The sequence below is a fragment of the Manis javanica genome, chromosome 7 (assembly GCF_040802235.1).
Source record: "Manis javanica isolate MJ-LG chromosome 7, MJ_LKY, whole genome shotgun sequence".
Lineage (NCBI taxonomy): Eukaryota > Metazoa > Chordata > Mammalia > Pholidota > Manidae > Manis > Manis javanica.
Window position 1 is genome coordinate 48,566,038 of NC_133162.1, and position 19,526 is coordinate 48,585,563.

The following is a 19,526-nucleotide window of genomic DNA, read 5'->3' on the forward strand; positions in this document are numbered from 1 at the left end:
GAGACTGTCATTTCCCCATTGTATGTCCATGGCTCCTTTATCAAATATTAATTGACCATATATGTTTGGGTTAATGTTTGGAGTCTATTCTGTTCCATTGGTCTGTGGCTCTGTTCTTGTGCCAGTACCAAATTGTCTTGATTACTGTGGCTTTGTAGTAGAGCTTGAAGTTGGGGAGGGAGAACCCCCTACTTTATTCTTCCTTCTCAGGATTGCTTTAGCTATTCGGGGTCTTTAGTGTTTCCATATGAATTTTTGAACTATTTGTTCCAGTTCTTTGAAGAATGCTGTTGGTAATTTGATAGGAATTATATAAAATATGTATATTGTTTTGGGCAGGATGGCTATTTTGACAATAGTAATTCTTCCTAGCCAGGAGCATAGGATGATTTTCCATTTGTTAGTGACCTCTTTAATTTTTCTTAAGAGTGTCTTATAGTTTTCATGGTATATGTCTTTCACTTCCTTGGTTAGGTTTATTCCTAGGTATTTATTCTTTATGATACTATTGTGAATGGAATTGTTTTCCTGATTTCTCTTTCTATTAGTTCATTGTTAGTGTATAGGAAAGCCACAGATTTCTAACAGTGGGGAGAGTGGGCATCCCTGTCTTGTTCCCAATCTCAAAGGAAAAGCTTTCAGCTTCTTGCTGTTCAGTGTGATGTTGGGTGTGGGTTTATCATATATGGCCTTTATTATGTTGAGGTACTTGTTCTGCATGCCCATTTTGTTGAGAGTTTTTATCATGAATCGATGTTGAATTTTGTCGAATGCTTTTTCAACATCTATGGAGATGATCATGTGGTTTTTGTCTTTCTTTTTGTTTATGTGGTGGATGATGTTGATGGTTTTTTGAATGTTGTACCATCCTTGCATCCCTGAGATGAATCCCTCTTGGTTGTGGTGTATGATCCTTTTGATATATTTTAGAATTTGTTTTTCTAAAATTTTATTGAGTATTTTTGCATCTATGTTCATCAGGGATATTGGTCTGTAATTTTATTTTTTGGTGGGGTCTTTGCCTGGTTTTGGTATTAGGGTGATGTTGGCTTCATAGAATGAGTTTGGGAATATTCCCTCCTCTTCTATTTTTTGGAAAACTTTAAGGAGAATGGGTATTATATCTTCTCTGTATGTCAGATAAAATTCCAAGGTAAATCCATCTAGCCTGTGGGCTTTTTTCTTGGGTAGTTTTTTGATTACCACTTCAATTTCTTTGCTGGTAATTGGTTTGTTTAACTTTTGTGTTTCTTCCTTGGTCAGTCTTGGAAGGTTGTATTTTTCTAGGAAGTTGTCCATTTCTTCTAGGTTTTCCAGCTTCTTAGCATATAGGTTTTCATACTAGATTCTAAGAATTCTTTGTACTTCTGTTGGGTCCGTCGTGATGTTTCCTTTCTTGTTACTGATTCTGTTGATGTGTGTTGACTCTCTTTTTCTCTTAATAAGTATGGCTAGAGGCTTATCTATTTTGTTAATTTTCTCAAAGAACCAGCTCTTGGTTTTGTTGATTTTTTCTATTGTTTTCTTCTCAATTTTGTTTATTTCTTCTCTGATCTTTATTATGTCCCTCCTTCTGCTGAACTTAGGCCTCATTTGTTCTTCTTTTTCCAATTTTGATAATTGTGACATTAGACTATTCATTTGGGTTTGCTCTTCCTTCTTTAAATATGCCTGGATTGCTATATACTTTCCTCTTAAGATTGCTTTTGCTGCGTCCCACAGAAGTTGGGGCTTTGTGTTGTTGTTGTCATTTATTTCCATATATTCCTTCATCTCTTTAATTTGTTCGTTGATCCATTCATTATTTAGGAGCATGTTGTTAAGCCTCCATGTGTTTTTGAGCCTTTTTCCTTTCTTTGTAGTATTTATTTCTTGTTTTATACCTTTGTGGTCTGAAAAGTTGGTTGGTTGAATTTCAGTCTTTTCGAATTTACTGCTGCTCTTTTTGTGAGCTAGCATGTTGTCTAATTTGGAGAATGTTCCATGTGCACTTGAGAAGAATGTGTATCCTGTTTCTTTTGGATGTAGAGTTCTATAAATGTCTATTAGGTCCATCTGTTATAGTGTGTTGTTCAGTTCTTCTGTGTCCTTTCTTATTTTCTGCCTGGTGGATCTGTCCTTTGGAGTGAATGGTGTGGTGAAGTCTCCTAAAATGAATGCATTGCATTCTATTTCCTCCTTTAGTTCTGTTAGTATGTGTTTTACATATGCTGGTGCTCCTGTGTTGGGTGCATATATATTTATATTGGTTATATCCTCTTGTTGGACTGAGCCCTTTATCATTATGTAATGTCCTTCTTTATCTCTTGTTACTTTCTTTGTTTTGAAATCTATTTTGTCTGATAGTAGTACTTCAACACCTCCTTTTTTCTCCCTATTGTTTGCTTGAAATATCTTTTTCCATCCCTTGACTTTTAGTCTGTGCATGTCTTTGGGTTTGAGGTGAATCTCTTGTAAGCAGCATATAGATGGGTCTTATTTTTTTATCCATTCAGTGACTCTATGTCTTTTGATTGGTGCATTCAGTCCATTTACATTTAGGGTGATTATCGATAGGTATGTACTTATTGCCATTTCAGGCTTTAGATTCGTGCTTACCAAAGGTTCCAGGTTACTTTCCTTACTATCTAAGAGTCTAACTTAACTCACTTAGTATGCTGTTACAAACACAATCTTAAGGTTCTTTTCTATTTCTCCTCCTTTTTCTTCCTCCTTCATTATTTATATATTAGGCATCAAATTCTGTACTTTTTGTCTATCCCTTGATCGACTTTGGGCATAGTCAATTTAATTTTGCATTTGCCTTGCAATCAGCTGCTTCACCCTCCCTACTGTGGCTTTACTACCTCTGGTGACAGCTATATAACCCTAGGAACACTTCCATCTACAGCAGTCCCTCCATAATAGACTGCAGAGATGGTTTGTGGGAGGTAAACTCTCTCAGCTTTTGCTTATCTGGAAATTGTTTAATCCCTCCTTCAAATTTAAATGATAATATTGCCAGTTAAAGTAATCTTGGTTCCAGGCCCTTCTGCTTCATGGCATTAAATACATCATGCCACTCCCTTGTGGCCTGTAAGGTTTCTCCTGAGAAGTCTGATGTTAGCTTGATGGGCTTTCCTTTGTATGTGATCTTATTTCTGCCTATGGCTGTTTTAACAGTCTGTCCTTATCCTTGATCTTTCCCATTTTATTTACTATGTGTCTTGCTGTTGTCTTCCTTGGGTCCCTTGTGTTGGGAGATCTGTGGACTATGTCCTTCCCCAGATTGGGTAAGTTTTCAGCAATTACCTCCTCAAAGACACTTTCTATCCCTTTTTCTCTCTCTTCTTCTTCTGGTATCCCTATAATGGGAATATTGTTCCACTTGGATTGGTCACACAGTCCTCTCAATATTCTTTCATTTTTAGAGATCCTTTTTTCTCTCAGTGCCTCAGCTTCTTTGTATTCCTTGTCTCTAGATTCTATTTCACTTATTGTCTCCTCCACCGTATCCAACCTGCTTTTAATACCCTCCATCGTGCTCTTCAACAATTGGATCTCTGACCTGAATTCATATCTGAGTTCTTGGATGTCTTTCCGTACCTTCATTAGAATGTTGATGATTTTTATTTTGAACTCCTTTCAGGAAGAGTCACGAGGTCCATATCATTTAAATCTTTCTCAGGAGTTGTATTAACAATTTTATTCTGGAAAAGATTCCTTTGGTGTTTCATGTTTGTATATGGCGCCTTCTAGTGTCCAGAAGCTCTATTCCATAGCTGCTCAGCCCCTGAAGCAATGTTGGGAGTCACAGGGGAGTGGTACTGGTGCCTGGGGGAGGAAAGTGCTGTTCCCCACCTCCTGGCTGCTGTGCCTGTCTCCACTGCCTGAGCCAGTGGGCCAGTCACAGGTATGTTTTTGTCCCAGAGCAGCTGGATATGGATCCCTGCTTTCCACAAGCAGCTGCTGTCCCAGTCTTCCCAGGAACTTTCCAACCTGGTAGTCATGTGAGTCTCATGAAAGCACCATGAAATGTAGGTTTGTGCTCCCAGCGCAGATCTCTGGAGCGAGGTATTCAGCAGTCCCAAGCCTTCCATTCCCTCCCTGCTCCATTTCTCTTCCTCCCACCGGTGAGCTGGGGTGGGGGAGTGGCTTGGGTCCTGCAGAGCCACAGCTCTGGTACATTACCCTGTTCAGTGAGGTCTGCTCTTTCCTCCAGGTGTGTGCAGTCTGATGTGTCCTCTTTCCTATTGCTCTCTCAGGATTAGTTGCACCAATTAAATTTTCTAATTGTATCCAGTTTTAGGAGGAAGCCTCTGTCTCTCCTCTCATGCCACCATCTTTAATCCTACTATCTCCCCTACTATTGTATTGCTGTCAATTTATCCCTTTGTGTGTTTTTTTTTACTGTATATAATTAAGTGCACCTTTGTTGGGTACATAATATTTAAATGGTTGTATCTTCTTTTTGGATTGATCCCTTTATCACTGTGTAATGCCCATCTTTGTCTCTTGTTATTGCCTTTTTTTAAAAGTCTGTTTTGTCTGATATAAGTATTGCTACCTCAGCTTGCTTTTTTGCTTATTTGCATGGAATATCTTTTTCTATCCCTTCACTTTCATTCTTTTTGTATCTTTGGATCTGAAGTGACTCTCTTGTAGGCATTGTATAGGTGGATCTTGTTTATTATCCATTCATCTACCCTATGTCTTTGATTGGAGCATTTAGACCATTTATAATACCTAATTATTTCCATTTTGTTAATTATTTTCTGGTTATTTTATAGTTTTTCTCTTTTCCTTTCCTCTCCTCTTGCTTTCTTCCTTCATGATTTGATGACTTTCTTTAGTGTTATGTTTAGATTCCTTTCTCTCTATTTGTTTGTCTCTTACAGGTTTTTGTGGTTACCATGAGGTTCATACACATAACAAGCTATCTATTTTAAGTTGGTGGTCATTTAAGTTTGACTGCATTCTAAAAGTATAACATTTTCACTACCACCTCTCTCCCCCTCCAATTTTGTGATTTTCACATCATATTTTACATTTTTTCTTTGATGTGTCCCTTTACTAATTATTGTAGCTATACTTTGATTTACTGCTTTTATCTTTTAACTTTTATTCTAGCTTTATATGTGGTTGGGCCACATACTTCTATGATATGTTTGCATTTACCAGCAAGATTTTTTTATTTCATGTATTTTCTTGTTTCTATTTATGGCCTTTCCTTTTCTGCTTAAAGAAGTCACTTTAATATTTCCTGTAAAGCTGGTTTAGTGGTTATGCACTCCTTTTTGATTTTCTAGGAAATTCTTTATCTCTCCTTCAATTCTTAATGATAAATATGCCAGTTACAGTATTCTTGGTTGCAAGTTTTTTCTTTATAGCACTTTGAACATATCGTGCCACTTCCTCCTGGCTACAAAATTTCTGCTAAAAAGAAATCAGTTTGTAGTCTTATGGGGTTTCCTTTTTATGTAATAAGTGTTGTTCTCTTGCTGTTTTTAAAAGTCTTTATCTTTGGCTTTTGACATTTTAATTATAATATATCTTATATGGCTCTCTTTCGCTTCATCTTTTTTTTTTTTTTTAACTCTCTAGACTTCCTAGATCTGGGTATCTGTTTCTTTCCCCAGGTTAGGGAATTTTTCAGCCATTATTTCTTCAGGTAAATTTTCTGCCCCTAAAGTCCCAGCCATGATGGCTCTGGTCATGCTGGAGAGTGAAATTATCATCCTGTCAGCTGTGATGACTGCCTGTGGTGCAGGTTTGTGTGGGGCTCTCAGTTGGGGTGTCTCCTTGCATCAGTCTAGAGGGAAGATTTCAGAATGGCACCTGTCAGTGCCAAGATCAGCATGGCAGAATGAAATAACATAAATAGCTGCCACCAGTGTCTCAGTGCTTGATGAAAGGCACAGCTCTCTTTTTGGTAGTTACTCCAAAATTAGTAAGTGACTTTCCTTTATTTATGGTCCATGAATTTTTTAATTTGTTGTTTTCATGCTGATTTCTAGGTCAAGGAAGTCTGTACACAAGCCCTTTAAGAATGGGTTTTCCTTTTACAGTTGTCTAGTTATCTTGGTGTATTCTCTTTGGTTTTCAAAGCTGGGTGTTTTGGGGGCTCATTTCCTGTGTAGGAACTAAGAGTTGGGGTTCCTGATGTGAAGTATGAGCTTTTTGCTCCTTAGGGAAAACTTCGTTCCTTTGAGATCCCTTCTGACCATGGAATGCCATGCATGGGTATACATTTTTCTTTATTGAGATTATATTTCTGCCTCTTTCTTCTACCTATCTCAGTCTTGTCCTTTGTTGTAGAGGCTCTGTTTATTCAGTTTCTAAGTTGCCTTCTGAGAGAATTATTCCATATGTAGTTGATTTCTTGTGTTTGTGGAAAGAGGTGAGTTCAGGATCTTCCTTTGATGCCGTCTTGAACCCTCTGGTGGATTTTAAATTTTGATCTTTTTCCTGGCTAGGAATATGCTATACAATACTCTCTCATGATGCTGGGCAGCAGCAGTAAGCCATAGCACTGTCAGTCAGTCATGTGATCCCAGTGTAAACAATATACTTGGAAACATTTTGTTAATATGTTAGAACTATATGTTAATATAAGCATTAACTATTTCACTTTCAATACAGCAGTCAATAAATTAACTGAGATATTCAAAGTTTATTTTTATAAAATAGACTTAATGACAGATGATTTTGCCCAACTCTAGGCTAATGTAAGTGTTCTTAACATATTTAGGACAGGGTAAGCTAAGCTTTAATGATTGGTAGGTTAGATATTTTAAATGCATCTTTGACTTAATGATATTTTCAACTTCTGTACCAGGCTATAACCCCATCATAAGGGTGGAAGGTCTGTATTTTCAAAATTTTTTTTCTGCGACTATTTATTAAACAGCAAAGAAAAATTACAGTACAATTTTAAATGTTTGTGAATTAGGTCACAAAAGGGACACACAATGTTTGCAGTATTACTATTATATATTCATACAGCTAAAGTCATTCATCAAATCTTAGACCAATGCAAGCATGATTATTCCATGATTAAAAGTAGCCCAAATCCAATAACCATAAACTACATTAGTAGATCTCTTTTTCCCCCCACTATTGAAGCATATTTATTTATTTGTTTATTTATTTATTTATTTTTCAGAGGGCATCTCTCATATTTATTGATCAAATGGTTTTTAACAACAATAAAATTTTATATAGGGGACTCAATGCACAGTCATTAATCAACCCCAAGCCTATATCTCAACAGTCTCCAATCTTCTGAAACATAACAAACAAGTTCTTACATGGTGAACAAGTTCTTACATAGTGAATAAGTTCTTACACGGTAAACAATGCAAGGGCAGTCATATCACAGAAACTTTCGGTTTTGATCATGCATCATGAACTATAAACAATCAAGTCAGATTATTCGTTTGATTTTTATACTTGATTTATATGTGAATTCCACATTTCTCCCTTATTATTATTATCATTATTATTATTATTATTATTATTATTATTTTTAATAAAATGCTGAAGTGGTAGGTAGATGCAAGATAAAGGTAGAAAACATAATTTAGTGCTGTAAGAGGGCAAATGTAGATGATCACGTCTGTGCCTGTAGACTAAGTATTAATCCAAGCTAGACAAGGGCAACAAAACATCCACGGATGCAGAAGATTTCTCTCAAAACAGGGAGGGTGAGGTTCTAAGCCTCCCCTCTGCTGGTACCCAATTTCTCTCATGATGGCCCCCCTGCAACTGTGCCTGTCTTAGGTTGTTCTCCCTTGAGGAATCTTACCCGTCTCTGGCTAACCAGTCATCTTCTGGTGCCATACAGTGAAATGTAAAGTTGGTAAGTGAGAGAGAAGCCATATTGTTTGAAAAGGTTAGCTTTTTACTTTGCATATTTATGCCCTGTGGCTTCTATGCCCAGCATTTGTCTTGAGATATCTTTACCACTTGGAAGAATTATGATACTCTGTAGTTTTCGATATGAGGCACGAATTCTACTAAAGGGTTATAATTATGAAGAAAGAAGAAAAGCTATAGATGTAGCAGACAGAAGAAAAAATGGGAAGATTGATTATTTCTTTGACATATCTTCTTGTAGAGTAACTTAAGCATGTATAGGTTTTAAAGTACTAATTAAATTGTGCACATACATTAACATAATAGGAATACAGCTACATAACAAAAGCAGACCTACAATTACCAGCCATATCCAGTGAAACCAAGAAAACCAGTTAGGTACCCTAGGCATTTGTGAAAACTTATCAATGATATGATGGATATTGTCTAACTGAATTTGAATAGTTTGAGAAAAATCAGACAAAACAACCCATTCCTGGGAACTGTTCACATCCCATATGTTCTTTTAGCAGTAGATTGTCTATAGTCGCACGATTTTGGAGCACTGCAACTTGCACTTCTCCTAATTCTTGGTTGAGTTCTGACAGTATAGATCCAGTCAAATTTGTTGTTTTACTATATGCACAGGCCAGCTTAGATATCTCCTTCTTCATTCCAATGGCAAGTCCAGGAACCAGTGGGATGACTGCAGCTACAACTGCAGCAGCTCCAGGATCTTTGTTGAAGTTTTTTGATGTTCATATTCTGGAATGACTCTTCCAGAGGATGTTGATGTTGGAAGTTCTTCTTCATATCGTATCTTAATTCATTTTCTGGGTAGCCCAATTAGGCTTTGATCCTCTGTATAAACACAAACAAACCCTTTGCCCACACTTTGATATGACCTTTATATCAATGTGAAGAACCTATTGGAGATCACCACACAGGAACTGCTTTTTTTTTTAAGAGAAAGGAATATTATCAGAAAAATTTACTTCCATAGCTGATCATCTGACAAACTTTAAAAGATCAAAATTAAGCATATGTAAAGCATGCATTAATCATTGATTTGCAGTTAGTTTTATCCTATCAGGAGCAATCCCCCTTTTCTTTCTCTCTCTCTCTTTTTTTATTATCATTAATATACAATTACATGAAGAATATTATGTTTACTAGGCTCTCCTCTATACCAAGTCCCCCCCACAAATGCCATTACAGTCACTGTCCATCAGCATAGCAAAATGTTGTGGAATCACTACTTGTCTTCTCTGTGTTGAACAGCCCTCCCCTTTCTCCCACCCCCCACATTATGCATGCTAATCATAATAACCCTTTTCTTCTTCCCCCCTTATCCCTCCCTACCCACCCATCCTCCCCACCCACCCATCCTCCCCAGTCCCTTTCCCTTTGTACCTGTTAGTCCATTCTTGTGTTCTGAGATTCTGCTGCTGTTTTCTTCCTTCAGTTTTTCCTTTCTTCTTGTACTCCACAGATGAGTGAAATCATTCGGTATTTCTCTTTCTCTGCTTGACTTATTTCACTGAGCATAATACCCTCTAGCTCCATCCATGTTGTTGCAAATGGTAGGATTTGTTTTCTTCTTATGGCTGAATAATGTTCAATTGTGTATATGTACCACATCTTCTTTATCCATTCATCTACTGATGGACACTTAGGTTGCTTCCAATTCTTGGCTATTGTGAATAGTGCTGTGATAAGCATAGGGGTATGTCTGTCTTTTTCAAACTGGAGTGCTGCATTCTTCAGGTAAATTCCTAGGAGTGGAATTCCTGGGACATGTGGTAAGTCTATTTTGAGGAACCTCCATATTGCTTTCCACAATGGTTGAACTAATTTACATTCCCACCAGCAGTGTAGGAGGGTTCCCCTTTTTCCCCATCCTTGCCAACATTTGTTGTTGTTTGTCTTTTGGATGGTGGCCATCTTTACTGATGTGAGGTGATATCTCATTGTGGTTTTTATTTGCATTTCTCTGATAACTAGTGATGTGGAGCATCTTTTCATGTGTCTGTTGGCCATCTGAACTTCTTTTTGGTGGCCAACTGAACACTGTCTGTTCAGTTCCTCTGCCCATTTTTGAATTGGATTGTTTGTTTTTTGTTTGTTGAGGTGGGTGAGCTCTTTATATATTTTGGATGTCAAGCCTTTATCGGATCTGTCATTTACAAATATATTCTCCCATACTGTAGGGAACCTTTTTGTTCTATTGATGGTGTCTTTTGCTGTGCAGAAGCTTTTCAGCTTAATATAGTCCCACTTCTTCATTTTTGCTTTTGTTTTCCTTGCCTGGAGAGATATATTCAAGAAGAGGTCACACATGTTTATGTCTAAGAGATTTTTGCCTATGTTTTTTTCTAAGAGTGTTATGGTTTCATTACTTACATTCAAGTCTTTGATCCATTTCAAATTTACTTTTGTGTATAGGGTTAGACAGTGGTCCAGTTTCATTCTCTTACATGTAGCTGTCCAGTTTTGCCAGCAGCACCATCTGTTGAAGAGACTGCCATTTCCCCATTGTATATCTATGGCTCCTTTATCAAATATTAATTGACCATATATGTTTGGGTTAATGTCTGGAGTCTCTAATCTGTTCCACTGGTCTGTGGCTCTGTTCTTGTGCCAGTACCAAACTGTCTTGATTACTATGGCTTTGTAGTAGAGCTTGAAGTTGGGGAGTGAGATCCCCACCACTTTATTCTTCCTTCTCAGGATTGCTTTGGCTATTCGGGGTCTTTGGTGTTTCCATACGAATTTTTGGACTATTTGTTCCAGTTCGTTGAAGAATGTTGATGGTAATTTGATAGGGATTGCATCAAATCTGTATATTGCTTTGGGAAGGATGGGCATTGTGATGACATTAATTCTTCCTAGCCAAGAGCATGGGATGAGTTTCCATTTGTTAGTGTCCCCTTTAATTTCTCTTAAGAGTGACTTGTAGTTTTCAGGGTATAGGTCTTTCACTTCTTTGGTTAGGTTTGTTCCTAGGTATTTTATTGTTTTTGATGCAATTGTGAATGGAGTTGTTTTCCTGATTTCTCTTTCTATTGGTTCATTGTTAGTGTATAGGAAAGCCACAGATTTCTGTGTGATTTTGTATCCTGCAACTTTGCTGTATTCCAATATCAGTTCTAGTATTTTAGGAGTGGAGTCTTTAGGGTTTTTAATGTACAATATCATGTCGTCTGCTATTAGTGACAATCTAACTTCTTCTTTTCCAATCTGTATTCCTTGTATTTCTTTGTTTGGCTAATTGCCATGGCTAGGACCTCCAGTACTATGTTAAATAACAGTGGGAAGAGTGGGCATCCCTGTCTTGTTCCTGATCTCAGAGTAAAAGTTTTCAGCTTCTCACTGTTCTGTATGATGTTGACTGTGGGTTTATCATATATGGCCTTTATTATGTTGAGGAACTTGCCCTCTATACCCATTTTGCTGAGAGTTTTTATCATGAATGGATGTTGAATTTTGTCAAATGCTTTTTCAGCATCTGTGGAGATGATCATGTGGTTTTTGTCCTTCTTTTGTTGATGTGGTGGATGATGTTGATGGTTTTTTTGAATGTTGTACCATCCTTGCCTCCCTGGGATGAATCCCACTTGGTCATGGTGTATGATCCTCCTGATGTATTTTTGAATTCTGTTTGCTTATATTTTATTGAGTATTTTTGCATCTACATTCATTGGGAATATTGATCTCTAATTTTCTTTTTTGGTGGAGTTTTTGCCTGGTTTTGGTATTAGGGTGATGTTGGCTTCATAGGATGAGTTTGGGAGTATTCCCTCGTCTTCTATTTTTTGGAAAACTTTAAGGAGAATGGGTATTATGTCTTCTCTGTATGTCTGATAAAATTCCGAGGTAAATCCATCTGACTCGGGGGTTTTGTTCTTGGGTAGTTTTTTGATTACTGTTTCAATTTCTTTGCTCATAATTGGTTTGTTTAACTTTTGTGTTTCTTCCTTGGTCAGTCTTGGAAGGTTGTATTTTTCTAGGAAGTTGTCCATTTCTTCTAGATTTTCCAGCTTCCTAGCATATAGGTTTTCATACTAGACTCTAAGAATTCTTTGTACTTCTGTTGGGTCCATTGTGATGTTTCCTTTCTTGTTACTGATTCTGTTAATGTGTATTGACTCTCTTTTTCTCTTAATAAGTCTGGGTAGAGGCTTATCTATTTTGTTAATTTTCTCAAAGAACCAGCTCTTGGTTTTGTTGATTTTTTTTCTATTGTTTTATTCTTCTTAATTTTGTTTATTTCTTCTCTGACCTTTATTATGTCCCTCCTTCTGCTGACCTTAGGCCTCATTTGTTCTTCTTTTTCCAATTTTGATAATTGTGACATTAGACTATTCATTTGGGTTTGCTCTTCCTTCTTTAAATATGCCTGGATTGCTATACACTTTCCTCTTAAGATTGCTTTTGCTTCGTCCCACAGAAGTTGGGGCTTTGTGTTGTTGTTGTCATTTATTTCCATATATTCCTTCATCTCTTTAATTTGTTCGTTGATCCATTCATTATTTAGGAGCATGTTGTTAAGCCTCCATGTGTTTTTGAGCCTTTTTCTTTTCTTTGTAGTATTTATTTCTTGTTTTATACCTTTGTGGTCTGAAAAGTTGGTTGGTCGAATTTCAGTCTTTTCGAATTTACTGCTGCTCTTTTTGTGAGCTAGTATGTGGTCTATTCTGGAGAATGTTCCATGTGCACTTGAGAAGAATGTGTATCCTGTTTCTTTTGGATGTAGAGTTCTATAAATGTCTATTAGTTCCATCTGTTCTAGTGTGTTGTTCAGTGCCTCCGTGTCCATACTTATTTTCTGCCCAGTGGATCTATCCTTTGGGATGAGTGGCATGTTGAAGTCTCCTAAAATGAATGCACTGCATTCTATTTCCTCCTTTAGTTCTGTTAGTATTTGTTTCACATATTCTTGTGCTCGTGTGTTGGGTGCATATATATTTAGAATGGCTGTATCCTCTTGTTGGACTGAGCCTTTTATCATTATGTAATGTCCTTCTTTATCTCTTGTTACTTTCTTTCTTTTGAAGTCTATTTTGTCTGATAGTAGGACTGCAACCCCTGCTTTCTTCTCTCTGTTGTTTGCCTGAAATACGTTTTTCTGTCCCTTGACTTTTAGTCTGTACATGTCTTTGGGTTTGAGGTGAGTTTCTTGTAATCAGCATATAGATGGGTCTTGCTTTTTTATCCTTTCTGTTACTTTGTGTCTTTTGATTAGTGCATTCAGTCCATTTACATTTAGGGTCACTATTGAAAGATATGTGCTTATTGCCATTGTTGGCTTCAGATTCGTTGTTTCCAAAGGTTCAAGGTTAGCCTCTTTAGTGTCTTACTGACTAACTTAGCTTACTTATTGAGCTGTTATATACACTGTCTGGAGATTCTTTTCTTCTCTCCCTTCTTATTCCTCCTCCTCCATTCTTAATATGTTGGTTGTTTTATTCTGTGCTCTTTTGTGTTTCCTTTAACTGCTTCTAGTGGGTAGTTGATTTAATTTTTTGCCTTTAGTTAGTATTTGGTTGGTCTGCTTTCTTTGCTGTGATTTTATTTTCTCTGGTGACATCTGTTTAGTCTTAGGAGTGCTCCCGTCTATAACAGTCCCTCTAAAATACTCTGTAGAGGTGGTTTGTGGGAAGCACATTCCCTCAACTTTTGCTTGTCTGGGAATTGTTTAATCCCTCCTTCATATTTAAATGATAATCGTGCTGGATACGGTATCCTTTGTTCAAGGCCCTTCTATTTCATTGCATTAAATATATCATGCCATTCTCTTCTGGCCTGTAAGGTTTCTGTTGAGAAATCTGATGATAGCCTGATGGGTTTTCCTTTATAGGTGACCTTTTTCTCTCTAGCTGCCTTTAAAATGCTTTCATTGTCCTTCATCTTTGCCATTTTAATTATTATGTGTCTTGGTGTTGTCCTCCTTGGGTCCTTTCCATTGGGAGTTCTGTGTATTTCCGTGTTCTGTTCTATTATTTCCTCCCCCAGTTTGGGGAAGTTTTCAGCAATTATTTCTTCAAAGAGACTTTCTATCCCTTTTCTTCTTTCTTCTTCTTCTGGTACCCCTATAATATGGATATTGTTCCTTTAGGATTGGTCACACAATCCTCTTAATATTGTTTCATTCCTGGAGATCCTTTTATCTCTCTCTGTGTCAGCTTCTATGTGTTCCTGTTCTCTGATTTCTATTCCATCAGTGGCCTCTTGCATCTTATCCATTCTGTTTATAAATCCTTCCAGAGTTTGTTTCACTTGTGTGATCTCCTTCTGGCATCTGTGATCTCTCTCTGGACTTCATCCCTTAGCTCTTGTATATTTCTCTGCATCTCCGTCAGCATGTTTATGATTTTTATTTTGAATTGTTTTTCAGGAAGACTGGTTAGATCTGTCTCCTTCTCTGGTGTTGTCTCTGTTATCTTGGTCTGCCTGTAATTTTGCCTTTTCATGGTGATAGAGATAGTTTGCAGAGCCGGCACGAGTGACGGCTGGAAGAACTTCACTTTTTGTTGGTTTGTGGCCTTCCTCTCCTGGGAGAACAGCGACCTCTAGTGGCTTTTGCTGGGCAGCTATGTGCAGAAAGGGCTTCTGATTCCTGCCCTGCTGCTGTGGAGTGTATCTCCGCTGTAGCTGTGGGCATGACCTGCCTTGGGCTGCTGCTCCTATATGGTGGAGCCACATTGGAGGGGAAAGGCCAGGAGGCTATTTATCTCCTTGAGGGACCTCTGTGCTCCCTGCTACCCAGGGGGTTATAGTGCCCCGAGTTCCCCAGATTCCCTGCTGCTGGACTAAGTGTCCCAGGTCGCTTCCATCTGGCAGTGTGGTCCCTGTCCCTTTAGGACTTCCAAAAAGCACTCGCTTTTCTTTGTCCCAGGTGTAACATCTGCAGGGACCCACTCACAGGTCTTACTCTCCTGCTTCCCTAGTTTCCAGCACTTCACGCATGCACTGTGTCTGCCCTCTGGTGCGGATGGCTGGGGCTGGGTATTTAGCAGTCCTGGGCTCCCTCTCCTTCCCCGCTCCAACTCCTCTCCTCCCTCCTGGAGCTGGTGTGTGGGGCGCTTGGGTCCCACTGGACCAGGGCTTGTATCTTACCCCCTTTGTGAGGCGCTGGGTTCTCGCAGGTGTGGATGTGGTCTGGCTGTTTTCCTGTGTCTTCTGGTCTCTCTTTTAGGAAGAGTTTACTTTGTTGTATTTTCAAAAATATATGTGGTTTTGGGAGGAGATTACCCCTGCTCTACTCATGCCACCATCTTGGCTCCGCCTCCTGTAGATCTCTCTTTTTTTTTTTTCTGTAGATCTCTTTTTATATTTAACATTACTTCTGGTACTAATTTCCTTACCAGATGGAATCCACAAAGTGAAATGTTAAAAACTGTTAAAGAATGAGTAAAACTCTGCAATGTATTTGTGTTTACAGAAGATTTTTGCAGAAGTATAAAGATAAAATACTGAGGGAGTATCAATTAGATTACATATTAAACTTCCATTTTATTCATGATTCTGATACTAATACACTCAAGGGATTTTATAAAAGTTTATCTTTTGGGTATTACAAATAAGTCTTTAGACTAAACTCTCTGTAAGTATTGTAGATAGGATTTACACAACGTTAGTCAAACTTAACCCACTTTCATATATATTCCCCAAAATATATAATCTGTGCCAGAGATAGCACAAATCTTAAGTTAAAACATTTCGAGTTGGTCGCGGCTGTATACCAAGTACTTTTTCCATCTTATTTCTTTTTTTTATCAAAAATTTCTATTTCAAACATATAACACATCCAGAGCTCATCTTCTCACGTACAAAATGGGTTATTTTGAAAAAGGAAGTTTTAACAGATCTTCCCAATTCAACAATTCATTTTCAAAGAAAAATCTTCATTTTTATAGTCTCTGTTTTCAATTAAAGAGAAATTAACAATCTTGTTACTATTAAATATAACAAATAAGCTCTTACTGAGAAAACAACTATTTTGCTTAAGTTTCAGCAGTTAGAATTTACTCTCATAGATGATTAACTCTTGAAATTACTTTTACAGTGTGAAATCATTTTTTTCCCCTTAGGTGAAGGGAAATGGGAAAAGAGAAACAAATGGGGAAGAGGCACAAATTGGTGGACAGGGTTCATAAAGCTGGGTGTATTCAGTACATGATTTTGATCACTTTTTCACAAAATGGTGGTTATTTCTAGTCTCTCTTAACTATGCCTATAATAAAAGTGCTAAACCTATAAGTCAAAGCAAATTCTTTAAAACATTCATTTTCAAGTTTCATAAATATATGTGTTTCTAATTATAAGGTCTCTACAGTACATTTGCACATTTCCATAGACTAACATAATACACCAACTCATGGAAATCCTCGGTTATGCTCTTAATTTTGCGTAAATTTGAAGTTATCTACATAAATATTCAATGAAACCATAAACAAAAGTACTGTAACTTTTGGAATCTATCCAAATTTTAAAGAAAAAAAGACCAGTACAATTCCATTAAACAGAAGGGTTATCACTCCCTTACTTTCTTTTGCTTTTTGTGTCAGTTGTTTGAAAAACACGAGAAGCTGACTTGAGGTTTTCTGTATACTGTTCAAGAACTTGGTTTCCTGAGTTTAGCTTCAGAATTTCTTCCTTAACTGCATCTACTCTTGCAGAGAGATCATCCATGTAAGTATTCATAATCTTAAGTAACAAACTTTTGAACCTTGGATACGAAACCCTCGATGAATGTTCTGTCATTCAAAGAGCTGGGAGGGGAGGCATCTAAAGGACCCCTCAGGCCCCAACACTTGGACCAACTCACCTCAAAATCCTTATTAGACTTACATGCTCTCCAAAAATAATCTCCTTCTTACAACACTGCCAAAGAGATTCTTCCACTTTATCCTTCCTAGAACTAAAAAACATTCAGCTTCTCTGACTTCTAACTACATTTCATACAGTTACCTTGATCTAAATTTAGCTTTTTCACCCTTTATTTTACATAATTTCCTGTTTTCATTCACATTGCATACAACCACCTATCTATGTGCTCAGCTAAAAAAGAGCTATCCTGGTGTACTGGGAGCCAGCCTCCTCAGAGAGCAGTGAACACTGAACTTATTTGATATACATAATCATCATATAAAATTATGAGTTTTAGAGTTCAAGATAATTTGACACAGTAAAGCAGAGTGAATTTAGTATCCTGAAAGATGTGGGATGCTTGTAAACTTGAAAGTCTCATTAGAAAAGTATTAATGAATAAGGAAGGTCCAGCCACTCTAAGCAAACTATGTTAATGTTTGGTGGTGGTTTCTTTAAGTTAAGCATATCTGTTATATAATATTAAATATTTATATTATAATATTATGTCTATATATACAGATTTGTAATTAGGATCATAATGCACATATGAGTTTCTTAATCTTTTATTATAGAACATTTAAACATATATGAAGGTAAAACTAATAGTTTAATGAACCTGTATGTACTCATCACCCATCATGATTATCAGTTCATGGCCCATCTTGTTCCATCTATGTCACACTCACTTAACTCCCCCATGTATTTTGCAGCAAATCCCAGACATTATACCATTTCATCTGCAAATATTTCAACCATATATAATTTTATAGTTAACTTTTTCACAGTATTTTATACATCAAACATTTCCCCATGAAATTAACATTTTTTTTTGAAAACAGATACAATGAGTGCATAATATTACATTGTATAGCTATAGTAAAATATATTTAACATACTAAGCTCTATTTTGTTTGTTTCTAGTTTTGATATTATAAAGAATACTGCATTGAGAATATTTGTCCATAAATATTTATTTTAATTTCTGACCATTTCCTTTGAATAGAATTTCTGAAACTGAAGCTGTAAGTATTTTAAAGGTATTTAGAGTCTAGTGTAACAACTTATGACCTGTGACTATTCTTTACTTTCTGATATGTTTGAAAAGCAAATGAGGAAATTGTGTGAGGTACTTTTTATAATTTCCATTGAGATGAAAACAGTTGTTTTAGGAGTTTCTTATAATAGATAGGCTTTCCTAAATTGATGCATAATCCAATAAAACAAATTGTATAATCCTGGAGATGATGCTTACAGACTTTAATTTACAATTAAGTCTCTATTTTGTTGATATTCTTCTGAAACCCGGTTAGCATTACCTGACATTTTTAAGTTTCCTGAAATATATTGTAGTTCATTTTATATAATCATCCTAAATATTTATAATGTAAGACCCAGAAGTAATTTTCTAACAATGCTCAGTACCATTCAGATTCTCATTAAAGTTCTATGCTAGTTTTAGGATCCATAAATTAAGAAGAATATGAAGAAGTGAGGGAAAAAAAACACCCAAAAGATAGTTATGGAAATTAATGAAGGGCTAGAAAGCAGGATTCATAAAGATGGATAAAGAAATTGTACTGATTTAATCTGGAGAAGAGAAAGCCAAAGAACATATGTAAATTACAGGAGATATTAGAACAGTTTATAATGTGATACATGCTTTCTAAACCATTAACACCAATGGGAAAATTCTAGTTGGTTATACTTACTGAACTTGGAGGTAGTCATCTGAGTTTATTGATCTAGACTGTTTCCCATTTCACTAGTTTCTGATTCTATCTTCATCATTTCCTTCCTTCTATCCTCTTAGGGTTTACTGTTATTTTTTCAATTTCTTGAGTTGGCTGCTTACCACATTCATTTTCAGTCATTTAAAAAAGTAACTTCTAAGATTAATAGTTAAGGCTCAAAATTTCTCTTTAAATAATATGTAGCTGCTGTTCTATTCAAGTTTCTCATCTATGTGTTATCTCATTTACATTAAAATGTTTTCTTTGCTCCTAATGTTTAAAAAAATTTTAATATTTTTATTTATTTTTAGATTGAAGTATAGTTGATATACAATATTGTAAATTTGTTCCTAATGCTAATGGAGTAAAAGTTCCATTTCTTGAGCCAGGTTGCCAAGCACTAGGGCCACAGGTGAGCTTGACCACTTATGTGTGTGTGCATGTTTGCATGTGCGTGTGTGTGTGTGTGTGTGCTTAGTAATTTATTTTCTTTCTGCTTTCATTTGCTTAACTGTAAAACAGGGGTGATGATAACAGTACCTGCATTACATAGGTTTATGAAAATCACATATTCTAAAATTGTTCATATAGTTGGAAGAATGCCTGATATGAACAAGAACCATATGTGTTAGTTATTTGTATTTGTTTGGAACATTTTATTGATTTCTAATTTAGTATCATTGTGGTCAGAAAATATGTGTTGTATAATATTCAATATTGATTCTTTTCTTTGAAGAAGACTTAATTTTTTGAGCAGTTTTAAGTTCACAACATATTTGAGAGGAAGGCACAGAGATTTCCCATATACTTCCTGCCCGCTATGCATGCACAGCTTCCATTATCAACATCCCCACCAGAACTGCGCATTTGTTAACAAGGATGATCATACACTGACTCATCATAATCACCCAAAGTCCATAGTTTCCCTTAGGGTTCACCCTTCATGTGGTACAGTCAATGGGTTTGGACAGATGTATAGTAAGGGTTGTACCATTTTACTCTCCCATCAACAAATGTATGTGACTTCCAGTTTCTGAATGTTAGCCTTTGGAAGATGTGTAGTGGCATCTCATGGTAGTTTAATGT

General features: G+C 36.6%; 1 protein-coding gene and 1 pseudogene across 6 annotated transcripts in view; one reads left to right on the forward strand and one right to left on the reverse strand.

Annotated features, from left to right (window-relative positions):
• Positions 1–19,526, forward strand: part of CTNNA3 (catenin alpha 3) — a 1,703,691-nt gene that overhangs the window by 402,243 nt on the left and 1,281,922 nt on the right. The gene's annotated exons all lie outside the window — the stretch shown is intronic.
• Positions 16,381–18,033, reverse strand: LOC118969164 (short coiled-coil protein pseudogene; annotated as a pseudogene).